The following is a 9,492-nucleotide window of genomic DNA, read 5'->3' on the forward strand; positions in this document are numbered from 1 at the left end:
GACTGATAAAGACAGACAATAATAATTCTGGATACTATGATCCAGAAAAAAAAAATAGGGGACCTTTGGAATTGTCATGGTAGGAAGACAAGAAAAGAAGCTGTAAACATGCAACAAACACCATCATATGGAGCCAAGACACGCTGGAATGTGGATGTGTTGGATCTTCAACCGCTGTGGAGCTACAGGAGATCCACCAGGAAAATACCATTACAGAAAATACCATTTTTGTGAATAACTACTAAACTAATATTCATATCTTGAGGAATCCAATTGCTAATGCTATGTTTTCATGGTCAAGGAACCTAAATATGGACATAAAATAAATGTAGGTCTAATATTTATGCTGAAAATCACAATACGGGGGGAACTATTTTCTAGTTTTATCATGTAAATATACCAGCATCACAGTGTTGCTGCTATTTATAGCTATTAAAAGAGTATACATATTCTCATTTTTAATAAGATATGCTAACAGTACATGTGTCTAGATAGCACAGGTCAGGGGTGTCCAAAGTGCGGCCTGGGGGCCATTTGGAGCCCCCAGCACATTCTAAAAAATATAATTTAAAAAAACTACAAAAAAAACCACAGCCAAAATGGAAAACTCAGCAGTAATTTTACATGAATAATGTCAAAATATTCAGAGAAAAAATTTAATTACGAGGAAAAATATGTTTTTTAGTTATAATATGAGAAACAAACAAGTTTGCGGAAAAAACTTATAATATTGTGGTGATAAGTCCAAATATGATGGGATAAAGTCATAATTACAAGAAGAAAGTTGAAAGAGTTTAAAAAAAACAACAAAAAAAACCCCAGCAAAAATGGAAATTTTCCAAGAATAACATCAAAATATTAAGAGAAAAAAGTTGGACTCAAACAAGAAAAAAAAGTAATTTTATGAGAATAAACTCGTAATACTATGAGGAAAAATCTGTAATTTAAAAATTATAACATTATGAGAAGCAAGTAAAACAACTAATAAAATTGTAATTTCTGGAAAATTAGGCTGTAGAAAAACGTATCATATTATGGGGATAAAGTCATAATTACGACAAGAAAATCTACAAGAAGAAAGTGGAAATATTTGGGAAATTAAATTAACAGCAGAAATGGAAAAAATACGATGTAATTTTACAAGAATAAAGTCAAAATATTAAGAGAAAAAAGTTGTATTCTAACAAGAAGTCACAATTTTATGAGAATAAACTCGTAATATTATGAGGAAAAATAATGTCAATTTAGTAGCACAGGGTTGAAATATTAAAGAAAAAAAAGGTGTTTTAAGTTGGAATATGAGAAACAGTTAGAATATTATGGGAATCAGGTCATAATATGGGAATTAAATCATAATATGAGAAGAAAATTGAAGATAATTTAAGAATAAAGTTAAAATATTTGAGAAAATTTAAAAAAAAAAAGCAAAATGTGGAAAAAAAAAGGGTAAAGTTGATTTTAATAATAGTTTTTTAAAATCTACATGACAAAGCTGAGATGCGCTTTTGTTTCCCTTGAAACACAAATAACTTCCTAGCATCCATCCACCAATCCATCCATGCATTTTCTATACCGCTTCTCCTCATTAGGGTCGTGGGCATGATGGAGCCTATCCCAGCTGACTTCGGTCGAGAGGCGGCGTACACCCCGGACTGGTGGCCAGCCAATCGCAGGGCACACATAGACAAACAACCATTTCAATTCTTAGCATATCTTTACAAAATATCAAAATGGCAAAGTGCATCCTTTCATTTTTCACTCTGTGGCCCTCGCTGGAAAAGCCTTTGGACACCCCCACATCAATACATGCACGACATGATGTTTGTGTTTATTCACACTTATTGTTCTTCTGTGTGTGCAGGGAGGCTACGCACGCTCACGTAAGAGCAGGTAGCACCTTGACAGCAACTTTGTTCGTGTCATGGCCGTCCTTTGCCCAGCCTGAGCACACCTTGTTCCATGCACCATCTCGTAGCACATGCACACACACGCGCACAGAAAAGCACACACAAGATTCTCCCAAGGGTGTGCCGCCTATTTGAGTGTGAGCCTCTCTCCTAATGCTGCCATGTTTTAGTCTCCTGCCCGGCCTGTTTGCGCTTCTTTGTGCTCGTGCTAGCGTGACACTGCACCAGTATTTGCACACAGCCGTGCACATCAAGAGAATATGGGGTGATACGTGAAAGAGACATATTTGCATTCATGGTGCCCATAAAGCATGAAGTGAAGTCGTATGTGAACATGCTCGCATGTCAAACACCAGCAGGTACGCACACACGCTAAAAGCAAAGGGTGCGGCTGCTTGGAGGAATGCGCTGAAGGCATCTCGCCACACCCATGCTCACCCAACCTTCCTACCTCGCCCCCATTTCCCTCCCTCCACGCACCGCCCTCCGTCTTGCTCATCCTCCCCGTGCTGACTCACCTGCTGAACCAGTATGTGTGCAAGTCCAGACAGTCCTGGCCTCGCAACACACCTTGAAACGCAATCCAACTTTATTAGCACACACGCGTCGACAACGCAGCAGGACTTCCTGTTAGCTCGGGATCGGCGCGTCACTTTCATTCCGAGAGAAGCTTGCGTGTGCCGTGAGAGCTTGTTTTCTGGGTCAAAGGTGAAGTGAGAGGATTTTATGGCGGTAAACAGTGATGGAAAACTCGTTCCACAAATAGCATGCGCCACAAACTCTCACATGCTCAACAAAATGCAGCCGTGAATCTGTGGGAGCGAGCGAGCGAATCCTTGCGTTTGCAGCTCGGGCAGGAAGGAGGAAAGGAGCAGACGGGTTGCAATGACTTCACATCCTGAACATTGCCGCAGTGATTTTTAATGTGAAGGTATCAGGAGTTTAACGCCTCGTCTTTTCTGCACGTTTTTCCACAAGCTGGAACTATTAATACTACACTTCAAGCAATAAAACACTTTGCTGCAAGTCAAATCATCACTCGCATCCCTCAAACTATTACCGGTACTCTTACACTTGACTGCATCCTTGCACGTTACTAAAAGCACTGTCAACTATGACACAGCATTTCTTTCTTGAATGGAGAACTTGACACCATTAAAGTGGAACTATTATCATTCTAAATCAGGGGTTTCCAAAGTGCGGCCCGGGGGCCATTTTTGGCCTGTAGCTTGTTTTTCATATGCCCGCGGCACATTGTAGAAATTCAACTGAAAAAGCCAGCAAAAATAGAGCAAAAAGACAAACTGTAAAGGTAAGAAGCTGAAATGTTGATAATAGTAACTGGGATCGTCACGAGACCTCACGGCACAAGATCTCGCGAGATCAAAACGTTCTGAAAAAAAACATCTTGTGGGCAGTAGCCCTGGGATGATAATAAATCCATTAATTCATCACACAATGAATGAAAATGGACTGGATACTTTTGCCAGACTCGACACGTGGCCATGTGTTTGTTTTCCTCCTCTTTTGCATCCAAACAGGCAGGAAGAGGGTTCACTCTGTGCATTGTTTTCAGCACCTTGGCACGTTTGTTCCATAGAACAACGGCATGAACGCGGTGAGAAAAAAAAGGAAAAATCACCAGTTATTTTACATGAATAAAGTCCAAATTATAGAGAAAAATGATAGTAATTGTATGAGAATAAACTCATAATATTATTAGGAAAAAATGTTTGGTTTTTGAAGTCATAATTGTTACAGTTTTTACTGGTAAAAAATTGAAGTCTTTTTTGAATGAACCCAAAACGGCAAAGGGGGGCCGACGAATAAAAATGGTGACAATCAAAAAACTGAGGTAGACGGTGCAAAACAGGGCAGCAAAAAACAGAGGCAGCGTAGGAAAATCAGTAACGGGAAAAATTACTACCAGGCAACTAAGAAGTGAAAAAAATAGAAACAAAAAGGGATACTTAGGCAACCAGAACGGTGTTACGAGGCGCTAGGAGGACGGGAGACTAGCATACAGAATACCAGGCAGGAACAGAAGCAAGAGTGACTAACACCAACTGGGTAAGCGAGCAGAAGCAGATGGAACTCTAGTGTGTCTCAGGTAGCATGATAGCCAGGGAGCTAAATGCCCCCAATGGAAAAGCGACTACAGGTGCGCCTCGTGGCACCGCCCTCTCAGGAAGCCACGGCATCTCAGGGGAAACACGAAAGGAAAGGTCACCAAGTAAAACAAAACAGAGGCAACATGAGAAACTCAAAAAACAACTAACACAGTTGGATTTTTTGGAAAATGAGTTTGCTTATGATAAAGTCCAAATATGATGGGAATGAAGTCATCATTACAAGATGAAAGTTGAATGAGTTAGAAAATAAAAAAAAACAAGGGCAAAAATGGAAAAATTAGCAGTAATTAAAAAAAAACAACAACAGCAAAATATTAAGATAAAAAAAGTTGGACTAAATTGTCAATTTTAAAGGATGAAAGTCATCACATATTGTGAGAATAAAATGTTAAAAAGTGCAATTTTGCAAGAATAAAGTTGTAATTAAAGCAGAACAAGTAGGAAGTGTAGCAAATGAAAATGGAATTCTGACAAGCTGTCATTTCACAAGACTATTTATTAGAGAATGACACTTTTATTGCACGTTTTCATGTTTGATTTTTTTCAAATCAATGAAGCACTTTTCCTGAACCCGAAAGGAAGCTTCAAGGAAAAGTGAGACATGAACTCTTCTTTCTCTTTTCTGTGCGTTCTAAAGATATAAAAGCAGATAAAAAGAGCCAGCTCATTACAGCACATATGGGACACACTTATTCCTCCTATGAAGTCGTCTGAAAAAGTCTCCAAAAAGCACCAACAATGAATCCCTTTACATCTAACGTCACCTGCATGTTCACCAAGCTGCAGCGACATTGTTATTATTATTATTAACACATTCAATACCAAAGACGTATTTATACGTTTTTAGAAACCCAAACGCCCGATCCCAACAACGTATTTATATGTCTTTTACGGGGTTTTTTTGCGCAAGTGGCAAAAAGAGATGATGACGCAAGTGCACACTAAAAGTTGTCACTGTTAGAGCAGTTTTAAGCCATAAAAACGGCCACAAGGTGGCAGAAGTGCATTTGATGATACGAGCTCGGCATGGACCTACTGCATGTAAAAACACACTCGACAGCAAGGAGGAAGTGGAAGAGCATGGGGGACTTGGAAATTTTAGGGTGCAAACACACAGTTCCATTCCAAATGGGAAAATTGTAAATAGTTCCTGGTGTTATATTTGTAAAAAAAAATGGTTATTTTGATGTAAAATGTTGTTGATGTTGTTTATGTTGGCATAGTTGTTTATATATGCGAGCTGTCACAAAAGCATGTACCTTTTCACACAAAGCTGTTTTTTTGCCCTGTTGTTGGGAACTGATATTTCCCTGAGACTTACCAGTGTTCCACTGCTGAATACTAAAGAACGGCAAAAAGTAGAGAGTAACTTTTTTTCTGCTGAAAGACAAGAGTCTAATCTTCCTTTTGGCAGGTTCCATGTTTCAAGAGCCGTAGAACACCATTTTCTGCGTGCCTTGAAAGATCAGTCACAATGGTCTAAAACGGTCGCTACCGAAGGGGTTTACTTTGGAAAGATGGCTGGGATTGAATGAGTTAACATTGTTATGCCGATCGAACTACATTACTGGCGTGTTGACACTTAGCCATACCACACCGGCCAGCTACTAGCCGGCTAGAAGCTAGCTTCACCACAGACCCGCCCGTAGCGCGTCAGCGTCACTCTCCCAACACCTCAGACATGACCAAAAGGTAAAAGCTACATATTGAAGAGGCTGCCACTGCTGCTGTGTTTTTATTTCTGACTTTGGTGAAGGAGTTTTGTTTCTACGACGTTGCTATGTGAAATCAATGCACAGAGCAAGGAAGTTCTGGCAATGCTTAGAATGGCCGAAGTATACAAAATACTGTAAGTAATCCATGTTATCATGAATGTGCCTGTGACTACACGCTCACAGCATGTGGTCACAGCAACCATGAAACCTGCTTGGAGGTTTTTGAAGGTGTTTTACTAGCATCCCATTGCAGCACTAGTGAGCTGTCTCTTTTTTGATGTGTGTTTGATGTGTGACAGATGTGTTCATGTCTCACATGAGGCTTGTGGATGACGGGCAAAATAAAAAAAAAAAAAGCGTAGTTTTCTTTTAAGAACTGAAGTACATACGGAACCGCCGTTATGGCGTAGCCCGGGGGGCGGGAACCTTTTTGGCTAAGAGAGCCATGAAAGCCACATATTTTAAAATGTATTTCCTTGAGAGCCATATCATATTTTTGAACATTGAATACAACAAAATGTGTGCATTTTTAAGCACCACCGACAGTTTTAGAATATAATAAGTCTCTGAATGTATTGATTTTAATAATGTTGTTACACTGAAGCTAAGCAATAATACTATATCAAATATTATGATAAAAAAATATAATATAATCTATAATATAATATAATAATAATCAAATACTTCTTACCGTTAATGCGACTTCTGGTGCTGCGTGCTTTTGCACCGTACTCCTCATGTTTCCTTCTTTTTAACCATCTTCTTCGTCAAACCTAGCATTCGTGTAGCATTAGCTAGCTGACTATTTGATTAAAGGAGGGAAGTTTACTTCTTGACCTCTCAATGCCCCGAGTAGTCATCCAGTAATAACCGAGTTTTAGTGTCTGACCCGGAAAATATGGTAAGCACATCTAGCATTGGCTCTGGCCACCCGCTTACGCTCAAAAATGGATGGATGGGTGTTTCTATTTTGAAGGTTTTTTTAACACCGTGATTTCTGTCATGTTTTACTTTAAAATGTCAGTGGAAAAAAAATCAAACAAATACATTTGATGGTGTTAAGGAATGTCAGAGAGCCACATGCCGTCATCAAAAGAGCCCCATCTGGCTCCCGACCCCTGGCGTAGCCTGTCCCCTGTCTTTGAATCCACTTATCTCATCTCCATTTCCAACAAAAGGAAGTTGTGTGTGAGGCGGAAAGCTTTCCCAGCATGCTTTTCTCACGCTGTAATGTCACACCTGAGTATAAGGTGACTCTTTAGGCCCCGGGTCATCTTTACACCATTGTGCCGCTCGCATGTCCCCTTTACAGCAGCATGGAGGTTACGTACTGGACCTGGTCCTGGTGGGGAACACACCATCATGACGACAAGTAGTCATGTCTATAGTTGGGTGCATGACTCCTACATCATCTCCACTAAGTGATGCAGACAAAGCAAAGGTGTGTGCTTATCATGCTAGGCGCCGGGTGCGGCTTTATTCCCGAGTCATAAAAAGCTCAGCTACCAACACACAAGTGCTGAAAAATCCCCAAGGCCATGCGCAAGGGGGGAGCAGTGTGCACCTGCGGCAGGTGTTGTCATCTGGATGGTTGGTGCTTATGCAGGAAACCCACCCGTGACGCAGCTTAGACCTCGAGGCTAACGAGACAAGAAGCAGCCAGTGAGAGCTCTCATTATTGAACACGCATGTGTGTGTGACCTTCAAATGACCTTGCAGGATGTCAACGTTTTTACCGTCGTTGCCACTTTCTCATGAGACCAAATGCTATGCAGTAAAGAACACAAACAGAAACTAAGCATTTGATTGGACAGCTTTTAGCGCATATTACTCACATATTCATTTACCATGGGTTTATGATATATTGACCAGCTTCAATTTGACAAAAAGCTTGTAAAATATACTTTCCTGACATATTTCATGACATAACTCAAATATTTCAGCAAACCAAGCTGCCGTAGCAAGTACTGCACTGCAGGTACTGTCATGCTAAATGCTATAATAGCAATGAAAATACTTCCGATACCTCCAAAAGGAAAGGCTTATCCACTGTGCAGCGCCTGTGTTTTACTGCCCCCTTGCGGTGATCGGGTGACATGTACATTCCTCATTCTAATGTTAAGAGCAGTTGGAAAATGTCAAGACTGTACGTTTCAAAATGCCAAAAGACGAAATGGGAGTGAGAGAACAAATCAATTTATTGCAAAGAAGCATTCAAGTGAAATAGGCTGTTCATCAGACCAAAGCTAAAAACAAACAAAAACTAAAATGGAAATAAAATGTTGAAAAAAGAAGTAAGGCATCCACTGTCTGGAACTGATGTCCATTTTTGTAAACTTCCCTTGCCATCCATCCCCAAATGATTTAGATGAGGGGAACATGTAGGATGGTCCAAAAGAGTGAGCTTATTCCTCTGGAAGAAGTCTTTTGTGAAGTGCCGCATTGTCCTGTTAAAGAAAAGCCAGTCATTACCACACAGACGAGGGCCTGCAGTCATGAGGGATGCCGCCTGCGACGTCTCCACATACGTAGCCGGCTGCTGTTTGATACCCCTGCACAACCCGAAGCGCCATTGGTCCATTGAAGGATCATGATGGGACCCCCCCCCCCCCACTGTGCCGTGTGGAAAACATCTCAGGTGCGATGTCCTCGTCATGCCAGTAACGTTGGAAGCCATCAGGGCCGTCCGTCTTTCAAGGTCCCATGTTTGGTGCTGTCCTGCAAATTCCAGAGCTCAAAGGAGACGAGGCCCTTGAAGAGCTTTTTTCTTCTTAAATAAAAAACGTTCTTTTTCTTTAATACTTCAACTCTATGCTACTAAAATGAAATTGTAAAATTACCATTCTTGGATAATTACTTTTTTGTCTGAATATTTAGGCTTTATAATCTTGTAAAATTACTGCTCTTTCTTGTACGTTTAATACATTTTCTTGTGTAATTTTGACTTTATTTGCATATTTTTGTAACTTTTTGCCCAACCTAATTTTCCCAAAATGGCAACTTTTAATATTAACTCATATTTCAACTCTACACTATTGAAATGACATTACTCTTCCTCATAATATGACCATTTTATTCTCGCAAAATTACAGCACTTTCTTCCATTTCTGCTGTTTTTTAAAAATAATTTTCCAGCTACTTCAACCTTACCTGCGATTGGCTGGCAACCGGTCCCGAACCCCGCCCCTCGCCTGAAGTCGACTGGGATAGGCTCCAGCATACCCGTGACCATACTCGGCACCAGTAACACCCTTCAAATGGGCCGAGGATGGTCCCGTGTCTTGACGGACAACCAATCAGGGCCGGTGACATTTTTTTGGGTCTACCACTTGACTTTTTTGCACCGCGTTCAAAGAGAGAAAGGTTTTTTGCCTTTGCCATCAAGAGATCACGACAGTGTGAATCACATTCAATCCACATTTTGCCTTTTAAAGGTGCGCTCTTAAACCTTTCATGAACAGCCTATTTCACTTGAATGCTTCTTTGCAACAAATTGCTTTTTTTTGTCTCACTCCCATTTCTTCTTTTTGCATTTTGAAGCTCTACTTGAACCTCCTTGAGGTCCAACAGTACAAAATGTACATTCTCAACATTTTTCAACTGACGTTAACGTTTTGATCGGGAGTGTATAAGATGGCGTCCTACCTGCATGGCTGACTTTCCAAACATTTAACGTGATGCAAACATGACTATTATATGTTTTTACCTCCTGAGACCCAGAGAAGTATTCATAACAAT

The sequence above is a fragment of the Dunckerocampus dactyliophorus genome, chromosome 20 (genome assembly GCF_027744805.1).
Source record: "Dunckerocampus dactyliophorus isolate RoL2022-P2 chromosome 20, RoL_Ddac_1.1, whole genome shotgun sequence".
In the NCBI taxonomy this organism is placed as follows: domain Eukaryota; kingdom Metazoa; phylum Chordata; class Actinopteri; order Syngnathiformes; family Syngnathidae; genus Dunckerocampus; species Dunckerocampus dactyliophorus.